At 37.0% G+C, this 12,820-nt stretch overlaps 1 protein-coding gene and 1 long non-coding RNA gene across 2 annotated transcripts in view; one reads left to right on the top strand and one right to left on the bottom strand.

Annotated features, from left to right (window-relative positions):
- Positions 1-12,820, top strand: part of MED27 (mediator complex subunit 27) — a 333,651-nt gene that overhangs the window by 208,093 nt on the left and 112,738 nt on the right. The window lies entirely within an intron of this gene.
- The window catches only part of LOC143672829 (uncharacterized), a 112,775-nt gene continuing 109,072 nt past the window's right edge, over positions 9,118-12,820 (bottom strand). The window contains exon 3 of the long non-coding RNA XR_013170066.1: positions 9,118-9,443. This is a non-coding gene — a long non-coding RNA (uncharacterized LOC143672829). The remainder of the gene's footprint in view (positions 9,444-12,820) is intronic.

Below are 12,820 nucleotides of genomic sequence, written 5' to 3'. Positions count from 1 at the left end.
TGTCAGATATCTGAAACCTTTGCTAGTGAAAGAGAAAACATTCTCTTGCAGTGGTGGACGAATGAGGGGAGTCTGTAGATATTGAGTCTTGCCACTTTACAGTTATTGGTATCATAAATACTTTTGCTGTGATATAGGACTCTTGATTGTCCCCATCTTCTTTTTCTGCTTCCTGCTTCTGGGAGCTTTAAAAAATTTCATGTTTAAGATAGCAGGCCTCCCATTTTGAGCCAGTCACACTTGAAAAATATCCCTTGAAATTATCTAAACTTAATTTCTAGCCATTTTGTTTCAGAACTACTAACCTCAGGGGGTCTTTGTTCTCTACACTAAAACTTGATCTATTTGGGAAAATTCCATTTACTCTGTATAGAAATTGACTGGACATGGAGCCTATGAATGATACGGTTGCTATTATCCCTGAACACTATAAAAATGAACTTTGAAACAGTTGAGTAGGACCCAAACAGAAAATGATGTATGGTTTGAAAATGGTTTAGGTGAACATTATGATTCAATATTTTACTGGTCATTGCAGCACAGGTTTTAGAAGTATATGTTCATTTTCTTTTTTTTAAGTTTTATTTTTGGATTGGAAACTTTCTCGTGAACCAAAATAGATGAATCAAGTGTGTTTGAATCAATGCTGAAATGTCATCCACATCTCCAGAATGAAAAACCTTAGCCAGTTACTTGAAATCCATATAAAATGAAATCATCTTACTATGTACTTCATCCAGCCTTTCTCTTCGCTGAAGGAAAGAATGCTAAAAATCTTTACAAAAAAATCATTTAATAGGATTATTATTTCATTACAAATATTTTTTAGAAAATACCGAAGCAGGTATTAGTTGAACATGGGCTAGTGCCCAGCCTGGATTAAGTTCAGTATGTCCAAGCATATGCTTTAAACACAAACTCATTAATTCTCCAGTTTGTGCTTGAAAATAGATCAAGAAATTTCTCAAAACCTTGTAGCATAATTCCAGTTACCTTTAAACTATGAGCAAAACTATTGGAAAAGTAAGAGTGAATAAAAAAATACTACCTAAAACAAAGATTGCGATAGAAACTTTTTTTTACAGGTAGCTATATTAGGCTCTAAAATCTGTCTTTTGGAAAAGTTTAATGCTTAATAATATTCATTTGGTAGGCACATTTAAAGGTCCGTATTTAGGACTGGTATATAAGGAAAAAACCACACACAGTGATATGCTCTCAAATAGAAGATCAGAGTTCTAATCCCAGCTTTGCCTACAACCAGCTGGAAAGCTTAAACAAGTCAGCCAGTCTCTCTGTGTCCCAGTTTCTCTTTTCATAGAGTAAAGAATTTGGACTAGATATCCTCTCAATTGCCTTCCAGTTCCAGAATTATATGATTCCTTTGGGAACTGTTATTATAAATCTTTAATCTGTCAACTCTTGGAATGTATTTCCAAACATGAATTGATTCACTAAAGTGCCTTCTACCTCATGGAGCAAATAGTGCTAGAGGTAGAATATTGTATGTTGCCCCCTTTGAAAGTGAGAGAACAGAAGTCCCTTTAGCCTCAGAGTGTTTATTTAGGGTGACAGTGGACAAGGATGGGCTCTGCTGTTTTGTGTGTGAGGGAAGTAGAAAGCAGATCCCCAACAAGAGATTCCTCAGCTAGTTAATGAAGGCAGAACTTCTGTCATGTACCCTGCTGCTTTCATTAGGCTTTGAATCGCAGGCGACTATGGTCGATTGTTATTTGCAGTGCAAACCTAGAAAAAGTCCTATTTCCCAGAGCAGTCACCAGGCCTTAGAACCTTTGTGAAAATGATTAAAAGTTTCTTGGTCTTGCTAATCAAGCATAAATGCTTTAGATTGTTTAACAACAAATAATATGCTATAGTGTTTTGAACTCAAAGAAAGAAACCTTTGAATTAAGGCTGAAAATTATCACTGAGCATTCTAGGCAAGGAATAAATATTCTTTTATGTCTTTGATGTATATTATCCAAAGTCACCTCCCAGATAGCTCTGCCTTTCTCTGAAACAAGTCACCATTATGTTGATTTCTTGCCTGCTGCAACATATGCAGGCCAACTTAACAGGAATTTGATGGGTTTAAATGTCAAGGGTTTTGCCAAACACTCATTTGTACTGGAAGGTTAAATGTGTTGATGAGCAGAAGTTTATTTATTTTCTTTTTTTATTAATTTTTAAATTTTTTAAAATATATAACAAAGAAACATTCTTAACTTATGGTCATTCCATGCTACATATATAATCAGTAATTCACAATATCATCACATATTTGCATACTCATTGATCATTTCTTAGAACATTTACATCAGTTCAGAGAAAGAAATAAAAAGACAACAGAAAAAAATTAATACATACCATACCCCTTACCCTTACCTTTCATTGATCACTAATATTTCAATCTAAATTTATTTTAACATTTGTTCCCCGTACTATGTTTATTCCATATGTTTTACTTGTCTGTTGATAAGGTAGATAAAAGGAACATCAGACACAAGGTTTTCTCAGTCAGAGTCACATTGTGAAGGCTCTATCATTATACCATCATCTTCAAGAAAGATGGCTACTGGAACACAGCTCTACATTTTCAGGCAGTTCCCTCCAGCCTCTCTATTACATCTTGACTAACAAGATGATATCTATTTAATGAGTAAGAATAACCTCCAGGATAACCTCTCGACTCTGTTTGGAATCTCTCAGCCATTGACACTTTATTTTGTCTCATTTTATTCCTCCCCCTTTTGGTCAAGAAGGTTTTCTCAATCCCTTGATGCTGAGCCTCAGCTCATTGTAGGATTTCTGTCCCACGTTGCCAGGAAGGTCCACACCCTTGGGAGTCATGTCCCACATAGGCAGGGGGAGGGCAGTGAGTTTGCTTGTTGAGTTGACTGGAGAGAGAGGCCACATCTGAGCAACAAAAGAGGTTCTCTTGGGGTGACTCTTAGGCCTAATTTTAAGTAGGCTTGACCTCTCCTTCATGGAGTTAAGTTTCATATGAACAAACGCCAAGATTGGGGGCTCAGTCTATTGCTTTGTTATAAACAGACTCTCCTCTTGTTAATGTTTCTTTGTACACCTTGTTTTCCAAAACAATTCCTGGTTCTGTTTATCTTTTATGCATATCCTACAATTTCTTATCCTTTTATTATTATTCACATTGAAAACTGCATTTTCACTAGCAAAATGAAGTTATCTCTCATATTACACATAATCCTCCATATTAATACAATTCCACCTGTTGACTTTAGCATCATTGTGTTGTTGACTCATTCACATTGTGATTCACTACTGTCCTATTTGTTGAGGACACCATTGGATCTGAACAAGAGAGACATCACTGACTTTGCTCAATCATTTGCAAGCTGTATCCCTAACTGTTTAACAATCTGATCTGCCTACTGAAATACTGCATGTGCATCTCCCCACTCTCCCCTGTCCCCCAATTTACAGGTCAGAGCTGGAGTTACAGTCTTCATGGGTTAGGTGCATATGTTGATATTTAGAGCATTAAACGAAGTGATATGGCATAACTGAATCTGAGTTATGGGGGCATATGTTAAATTGTAGCAGATATGTTTTCAAGAGTAGGTGTCTGAAATTTAAGGACCTAGATGCTTGTGTCTCCTGGCTTCTTTCTATTCTAAAGCCATTACCATTTAAGTAAATAATTGTTTTTATCTGTTCTATTCTGAGATCGTCAAGTGAAAGACTTATTAGGTATGTGCCCTTTAATTATACATACTCTTTGAACATTCTACTCAGCCACATTAGGGCAACCTACTCAGTTACAATAAATATTCATTTGTGAACTCTAGTAGGCAGAGTCCTTCCTATAAATTTTCTTGATTACAAAACTGCTGTTTCCTGGGGTTCTTGTCAAGATGCTGATCTTTAATTGGTGCTTAAGACTTAGTTGCAGTATTCCTTTCTAGTAACAGGTTTCCTCAGAAATTTCTATAATGCCCCTAGATAATGGCAATTATGTTTTATGCCAGCACTGTACTTAGAATAGTTCTGCTATAAAAGTACTGAGAAATTTTACCAAAATCCGTCAAGTAAAATAGATTACATTTATCCATAAAGATTAAGGAATGGGGGAAAGGTGTATCACATTAGTTCAGTTTTCTAGAATAATTGTGAACATGTACCATTCAAAGTTGGACGGCTTTTAAATCTCTAACTATAATTGCTTCTATGTACATATAGTAAGCTTTTAGGAAAAATGTATACAATTGAATAGTTCTAAAAGGAAGCTTAGGGATAGTCTGATCCAAAGAAAAGGAAACTGAAGCCAGAAAGGCTAGGTGACCTGCCCACTGTGGACTTATGTATGAGTAGGAGAGCCAAGATGCAATTCAGATCCTTCTATATATATCCAGGATTTTCTCAATTAAACATACTGCTTTTTAGACACACTGGCTATTGCTCCTCTAAAATAGCAAGGTTCTTTCTTTTGGGTTGAGGTACAGGAAACAGTTGCAGAAGGACCCAGTTATTTGGATTCTGGGTGTGAGTATAATGTACTGACTTATTATAATTATCATCATTATGTAATGTACTATATGCTTATACAGTAGGCAATGTGCTAAGTTCTTTACTTTATCTCATTTAATTTTCAAAAACACCCCTGAAAGATACTATTATTATCCTTATTTTTAAGATGAGGATTGAGGCCAAAAAAACTTGCCTCACATTTATTAGAAGTAGGACTGGAACCCAGGCTATTGGACCCGATCTGATTATCTAAACCACAGTATTTCCTTCTTACCAGTAGTTCTCTTTCAGTATGAGAAGAAAATATTTCTATTCAAAAATTGTTCTGAGGAAACTGTATTGTATCATTAGTGATTTACACATCTAAATATATCTAAAACGTTTTCTGTATTCAAATGCATGTGATACTCTTAATAATCCAGGTAGACAAATAAACAGCCAAAAGGTCTTCATGATATGAAGTCATTCTGCTTAAATTCTACTGCTATGGATAGTGTTTGGTATTGTGGAGTCGAATCTCCTCTCAAGCCATGTATGAACAGATTCATGTCAATTTTCCCCAAAGTTGTAATGTTGTAAAGACCAGTAACAGTCTCAGATGAGAAAATTGTAATGATTATAAAGCTAAGCTTTGTACCTTGGCCTTTCAAGACTGTAATTCCTAGGTACATATTATAACACTGCTGCTGCTCCTTATTTGGCATTTTCCTTAGAGCTGCAGAAGAGCTCATGGTTTTCTGAACACCGATAGAGCCCAGAAAGCAGATCTCTCCAGGTGTTGAAGGGGATCCTGTCTCTCCCCAGGTATTGAAGGGGATCCTGTCTCTTGCCTTGCTTCCCTCTGACTTTTTAAGGTCTTTTCTCTAAGACTTTATAAACACCATTTAATTTGACTCTCATTCCATGAGTATTTGGGATTAGTGTGGGAAATTGGACACATAGTCCAACCTTTTTTTTTAAATCAACTTTATTGAGGTATAGTTTATATAAAATAAAATGTTGATGAGTTTTGGCAGATGTATGCATCTGTATAAACATCATCCCAAACGAAATAAGAGAGCACTTTCATCATCCCAGAAATTTCCTCATGCCCCTTCCCAGTCCTCCCAATTCCCCACTCCTGTCTGCCCTTGCCTCAGGGAAGCTCTGATCTACTCTCTATCACTCTGGATTAGATTGGTCTTTTCAAATGTTTCATACATGGAAACACGAAAAGTGTGTTTTGTACTTTGCTTCTTTTGCTTAGCATATGTTGGGGTTTTTTTGTTGTTGGTTTTTTTGTTTTTGCATGGGCAGGCACCGGAAATTGAACCCAGGTCTCTGGCATGCTGAACCATTGTGGCCTGTCGTAGCATATGTTCTTGAGATTCAGCCAAGTTGTTCATGTATCAGTAGTTTGTTCTTTTTTATTGTAGAACATAAATGGTGAAAGTGGGCATCTTTGCCTTTTCACCTTAAGAAGAAACCATTCAGTCTTCCATAATTAAGTGCAATATTAACTGTAGGTTTCTCGTGGATGTCCTTTATATAGATTAAAGAAGTTTCCTTCTATTCCTAGTCTGCTGAGAGGTTTTAAAAAATCATGAATTGGATGTTGGGTTTTATCAAAAGCTTTTTCTTCATCTGTTGAAGTGCTATATGAGTCTGTCCTTTATTTTTTCATATGGTGAATTACATGGGTAGATTTTTGTCCAGTATGTCCACAGCCTGGTCTTCTTCATTGATGTTTTCTGGATTTTTATCCTCTTCCTTTGGATGGGCCATCATTTCCTGTTTCCTTGTTTGTTTTGTAATGTTTTGTTCCGTATTGTACATTTTAATATTTTATTGTCATGGATTGAATCCCTGAGTTGTCTGTTTCTTGAGTTTGTATCCAGCTAGTGATATGACAGAGATTTACTTGAGTAAAGCATTTTTCTTTCCTTATATAAGCTTCTAAAACTGTACATTTCCCTCTCAAGCATGGCTTTAGCTATGTCCCAGAAATCTTGATGCTTTGTTTTTATTATTATTCAGTTCAAAATATTTTCTAATTTATCTTTTGATTCTTTAACCCATGAGTTATTTGGAGGTATGTTCTTTTTTTTTTCTTTTTGCATGGGCAAGCACCAGGAGCCAAACTTGGGTCTCTGGCAATGCAGGCGAGAACTCTGCCTGCTGAGCCACCGTGGCCCACCCAGTATGTTCTTTAATTTCAAGAGTTGTGGGATTCACCTGATCTGTTTTTGTTACTGATTTTTAATTTATTTCCATTTGTTGTCAGAACATATATTTTGCATGATTTTGAGACTTATCTTTAAGACTTAGCTTATTATCTGTATTGGTCAATATTCCATATGTACTTGAAAAGAGTATATGTTCTGCTATTTTGGGGGTTGTGGTAGTTAGATTCAGTCGTCAGCTTGACCAGGTGAAGGCACCTAGTTCTGTTACTGTGGACATGAGCCAATGGTATGTGAACCTCATCTGTTGCTGATTACATCTGCAGTCAGCTAGGAGGCGTGCCTGCTGCAATGAATGATGTTTGACTTAATTGACTGGTGCTTAAATGAGAGAGTACAACGTAGCACAGCCCAAGCAGCTCAGCCTACCTCATCTCAGCACTCACAGCTCAGCCCAGGCCTTTGGAGCTGCAGAAAGAAATCACCCCAGGGAAAGTTGTTGGAACCCAGAGACCTGGAGAGAAGGCCAGCTGAGATCACCCTGTGCCTTCCCACATAAGAAAGAACCTCAGATGAAAGTTAGCTGCCTTTCCTCTGAAGAACTAACAAAATAAATCCCCTTTTATTGAAAGCCAATCCATCTCTGGTGTGTTGCATTCCCGCAGCTAGCAAACTAGAACAGGGGTTTAGTGTTTTATAAATATATGGGTCAAATTTTTTGGTAGTGTTGTTCAAGTTTTCTGTAGCCTTGCTATTTTTTTGTCTGTTCTGTCAGTTACTGGCAAAGATGTGTTATTGACTCTGTTTTTAGGAGCATATAATTCAGGATTGTTATGTTGTAAACGAATTCACCTTTCCAAGTTTTCTTTCTTTTTTTTTTTTCTCCTTTCTTCATTCTAAGACCTTTCTTGTTTGCAAATGATGGGCTTTGTTCCCCCTAAAATTTTCCCCTTTCTCCTGGCAGAGGAAAGTTTCTTTTGATTGGGATGCCATTAGGGAACAAACAAGTTGGTAGGGCTCAGAAGGCAGTGATGGCGTAAGTGAACAAATGGTCAGATTGACTAACCTTTTTCCCCAATATACAATATTTTGTGCAAGGATTTAAAAGACTGCTGCAAGATTTCTCATCTTAGGGAATGATAATACATGTTATCAAGTCCAGTTTATGATTTTGTGAGATGGCTACCTTAAATCTCAAAAAGGTACCCTCTGAGACTTTGTCCAAGGTGCTGCAGGCATCATATACCTTTCCTGGATAGAATCCTGGGTTTGGTTCCATTGAAAGATGTGTGTTCTGGTACAACTTTTAACGTTAACCCTTTGAATGTAGCAATAGGAATTTTGGAGGCAGTGGCCATGTATGCTGCTGACCATAAGAAAGCTATTTCATTATCTGTTAAGGAGGCTGTTCTCCTCATGCTCAGATTGCACATTCCCAGACACAAATTCCAGTGTATTTGCTCCCATGGTGACTGATTGTCATCTTGGGATGTACATCCATTTCTGTTTTCTTCAGTATCTCCAAATATATGAGTGAAAAGCCTTTTTCTTTTTTTAAGGTATAAGAGTAAAGATTTATTTAGAATGAAAAAATACAATTTACAAATGCAAGTAAAACTCTTTTGAAACCATGTTGTTATTAGCCTGCCTTACTTTAAGGGGTATTTCCTATATTCAGTCATTCACAAGCCACCTGTAGGGTTTTTACTGTAACCTTTGGTCACTTGTCTTATTATTTGCATAAATTTTTCTTTAAATAAACTTGCTTTTAAAACTTCTCATTCTAAATAGTGATATTTATGAAATCAAAGATTTTATTTGCTAGTTACTTTTTCTATATACATATACATTTAAATGAAAAATATTCATCCATGTATCTCCTAAAATCATCTCACATACCACTTTATGAACATGCATGCTATGCTTTGGAAATTGTTTGGGGCAAATGTGATTGCACAGTGAATTTAGTGAGAGGGAAAAGCAAATTAGCACTTGTTAGTAGTCTGAGATGGAATACTTTGTACCTGCAGCTTGAAGGTACTAGGATACTTGAAGAACAAAGGAAAAATAAATGAAGTGAAAGAATAGGGAGGAGACTGAGGTAACTTCATTTCTTAGGGAGGCAAGTCCTTTTGTTATGATTCCATTTTTCTGTTTGAATGTCTTGAACTTCAAAACTAGTTCCATCCACAGTTATGTAAAAGCTCTCCAGGAAATATTCATTAAATGATTGTTGTTTAATTAAATAAGCAGTGTGTATATAATGTTTTATTTGGTAACCAGTTTAGAATATCCATATCACTATTATCCCAATTAATTTAAGTAATTTAAAATTTACTTAATTTTTTATTCTAAGAAGTATAATTACAAGGGTTGGTTTTAATGTCGTGTTTTATTTGGAAATAACCATTTTGTTCTGGAAGGAAACTTTAACAAGAGAACTATTTCCAGTTTGGAGAGTCTTTAATGGAGACTGTTTCCAACAGTACCAACAGGGTGTAAGGAATCTACAGGGTATAGTGCAGTACCCTGGGCTAATAACAAAAAGCAGAGCTATTCTATCCCTTCCTCTGAAGGGAGCAGAGAAGGGTGTGTCTGCTGGAACCCAGGGTTAGCGATTGAGCTGACATAAGCAGGATAAGGATTCAGCTGGTGACCTTGCTGGTGGAATAAATTCCCTGACTTCACTCTTCCTCCATTTTCCACATCTCCTGTCATTGCTTTTCTGTGGCCAAACCAGCCAGAAGCAGAGGGCAAGGGAGTCCATTGATGATTGGCCTGTTGGGGCACAGAACACTGTCATCAGTTTGGAGAGTGATGTCAACCACCCCACTAGTAATCTTTATATAAAGTGGTATTGGCAGAGGGAAGCCAAGAAACAGTGAACATAAAACATAGCTACTATTGTCATCCCTTCAATAGTTATTTATAATGCCTATATTAGTAGTCATAGCTGATTTCAGCCCCTCTAGTCTGTGTTCCCCTTCCCCTCTCCTGGATAGTAGGATGGACCAAACCTTCATTACTATAAGGTTGGAGTCCTTGGTGTTTTGTCATTATAGGCATACCTTGGAGATTCTGCATGTTCAGTTCTAGACCACCACAATAAAGCAAGTATTGCAGTGAAGTGAGTCACATGAATTTTTTGGTTTTCCAGTGCATATAAAAGTTATGTTTACACTACACTGTAGTGTGTGTACAATAACATGTCAATTTATTGCCAAAAATTGCTAGCCATCATGCGGGTGATGGTGGCACAGTGGCAGAGTTCTTGCCTAATAAATTTTCAATTTGTTAAAAATGCAATATCTGAAGTACAATAAAACAAGTATGCTTGTATTGAGTTGTTACATCAAAGGTTCGATTCCCAGTGCCTGCCTATGCAAAAAAAAAAAGGCAGCTGCCCAGGTCAAAAAATTGCTAGCCATCACCTAAACCTTCAGCGAGTCATAATCTTTTTGCATCTCACCCAGTGAGGTGGGTCTTGCTACCCTGTCGATAGCTACTGACTGATCAAGGTGGTGATTGCTGATGGTTGAGGTAGCTGTGGCCACATCTTAAAATAAGACAGCAGTGAATTTTGTCATATCAGTTGGCTCTTCCTTTCACAAAAGATAGATCTCTGTAACATGCAGTGCTATTAAATAGCATTTACCCACAGTAGAACTTTTTAGAAAATGAGTCACTCCTCTAAAAGCCTACTGCTGCTTTATCAACTAAGTTAATATAGTATTCTAAATCCTTTGTTGTCATTGCAACAGTGTTCACAACATGTACGCCAGGAGCAGATCCATCTCAAGAAACCGCTTTCTTTGCTCATCCACAAGAACCAACTACTTATCTATTCAAGTTTTATCATGAGATTGCACTAATTTAATCACATCTTAAGGCCCCACTGCTAATTCTAGTTGTCTTGCTATTTCTACTACATTTGCAGTGACTTCCTCCACTGAAGTCTAGAACCACTCAGAGTTATCCATGAGGGTTCAAATCAACTTCTTTCAAACTTCTGTAATTGTTGATATTTTGGCCTCTTCCCATGAATCACAGATGTTCTTAATGGCATCTAGAATAGTGAACACTTTTCAGAAGGTTTTCAGTTGATTTTGTCTGGCTCCACCAGAGGTATCACTATCTGTGGCAGCTATAGCCTTACAAAATGCATTTCTTAAATAATAGACTTGAAAGTCAAAATTACTCCTTGATCCATGGACTACAGAATTGATGTTGTGCTAGCAGACATGAAAACAACATTAATCTAGTTGTACATTTCCATCAGAGCTGTTGGGTTACCAGGTGCATTTTGAATGAACAGTAATAATTTAAAAGGGAATCTTTTTTTCTGAGCAGTAGTTCTCAACAGTGGGCTTAAATATTCAGTAAACCTTGTTGTAAACATATGTGCTGTCATCCAGGCTTTGTTCCATTTGTAGAGTACAGGCAAAGTAGATTTAGCATAATTCTTAAAGGCCCTGGAAATTTTGGCATGCATCAACTTAAAGTCACCAGCAGCAGTAGCCCCTAACAAGACAGCCAGCCTGTCCTTTGAAGCGTTGAAGCCAAGCACTGACTCTCTCTAGCTCTGAAAATCTTAGATGTCTTCTTCTGTTATAAAGTTGTTTTGCCTACATTGAAAATCTGTTTACTGTAGCCACCTTCATCAATTATTTTAGCTAGATATCTTGGATAACTTTTTGCAGCTTCTACATCAGCACTTGTTGCTTCAGCTTGCACTTTTATGTTACAGAGATGGCTTCTGTCCTTCACCCTCATGAACCACCTCTTTCCTTCTGCAGCTTCCTCACCTCCCAGCTTTCGTAGAATTCGAGAGAGTTAGGGCCTGGTTTTGATTGGGCTTTGATTAGGCTTTAGCTTAAGGGGAAGTTGTGATTGGTTTGCTCTTTTATCCAAAAAAACTTTCTCCATATCAGCAATTAGGTTGTTTCACTTTTTTGTCATTCATGTATTCACTGGAACAGCACTTTTAATTTCTTTAAAGAACTTTTCCTTTGCATTCACATCTTGGCTAGGTAGTGCAAGAGGCCTAGCTACTGGCCTTTCTCAGCTTTTGGCACACCTTTCTCATTAAGCTTCATCATTTCTAGTTTTTTTATTTTAAATGAGAGGTGTGGAACTCTTCCTTTTACTTAAACAGTTAAAGGCCATTGTAGGATTATTAATTGGCCTAATTTCAATATGGTTGTATGTCAGGGAATAAAGAGGCTTGAGGAGAGGGAGAGAGACTGGGGAATGGCCAGTTGGTGGAGCATTCAGAACATACAAAATTTATTGATTGAGTTCACTGTCATATGGGCACAGTTTGTGGTGCCCCAAAACAATTACAGTAGTAAAATCAAAGATCACTGACTGCAGTTCACCATAACAAATATAATAATAATGACAAAGTTTGAAGAATTGCTAGAATTACCAAAATGTGACACAGAGGCCTGAAGTGAGCATGTGTTGTGGAAAGGTGGTACCAGTAGACTTGCTCCAGGCAGGGCTGTCTCAAATTTTCAATTTGTTAAAAATGCAACATCTGAAGTACAATAAAACAAGTATGCTTGTATTGAGTTGTTACATCAAAGACCCCAACCTTATGCTTCTCCTGTCCTCTTTTATCTCCAGCTGGTACCTACCACCAAGGGAACCCAATTGAAAGCCAAGGGGCAAAAAGGCTTGATGATACCATTTATATGTAAATTACCCTCCTGAGGTACAGTGCCGGGAGAAGAAGGAAGGAAAGATGAAAATGAAGGAACAAATGAAAGAAAGCCAAGCATAGACCCTGTTTTGGAAGCCACATCTATTTACTCCATCCAATTTCCATACTGTCACATTTCAAGATTAGTAACAGTTCTCCCTCTTTCCATTCTGCTTTGATTTGAAAATAATGAAAAAAATTCTCCTTACTAACTGGAATGCAACAATGTGTCAGAAGGAACAGGAAAGGATATTTCCTGTCTTTATTGCCTATTCATCAAGTGCTGTGATTGACTTGCTGAGGCTTTGTATTCCTCTAGATTCAAGCTGAAGTTCATAACATTTTGAGGGCTCAAAACCCTTTTGTAAATCCAATGAAAGCAAGAATTTTATTTTTGAAGAAAAATGCTATATTCACACACATAATAACAGTTAATATTGTTTATTTTGTC

This window comes from Tamandua tetradactyla, chromosome 2 (assembly GCF_023851605.1).
Source record: "Tamandua tetradactyla isolate mTamTet1 chromosome 2, mTamTet1.pri, whole genome shotgun sequence".
Lineage (NCBI taxonomy): Eukaryota > Metazoa > Chordata > Mammalia > Pilosa > Myrmecophagidae > Tamandua > Tamandua tetradactyla.
This window is presented reverse-complemented; position numbering and strand designations above follow the sequence as displayed.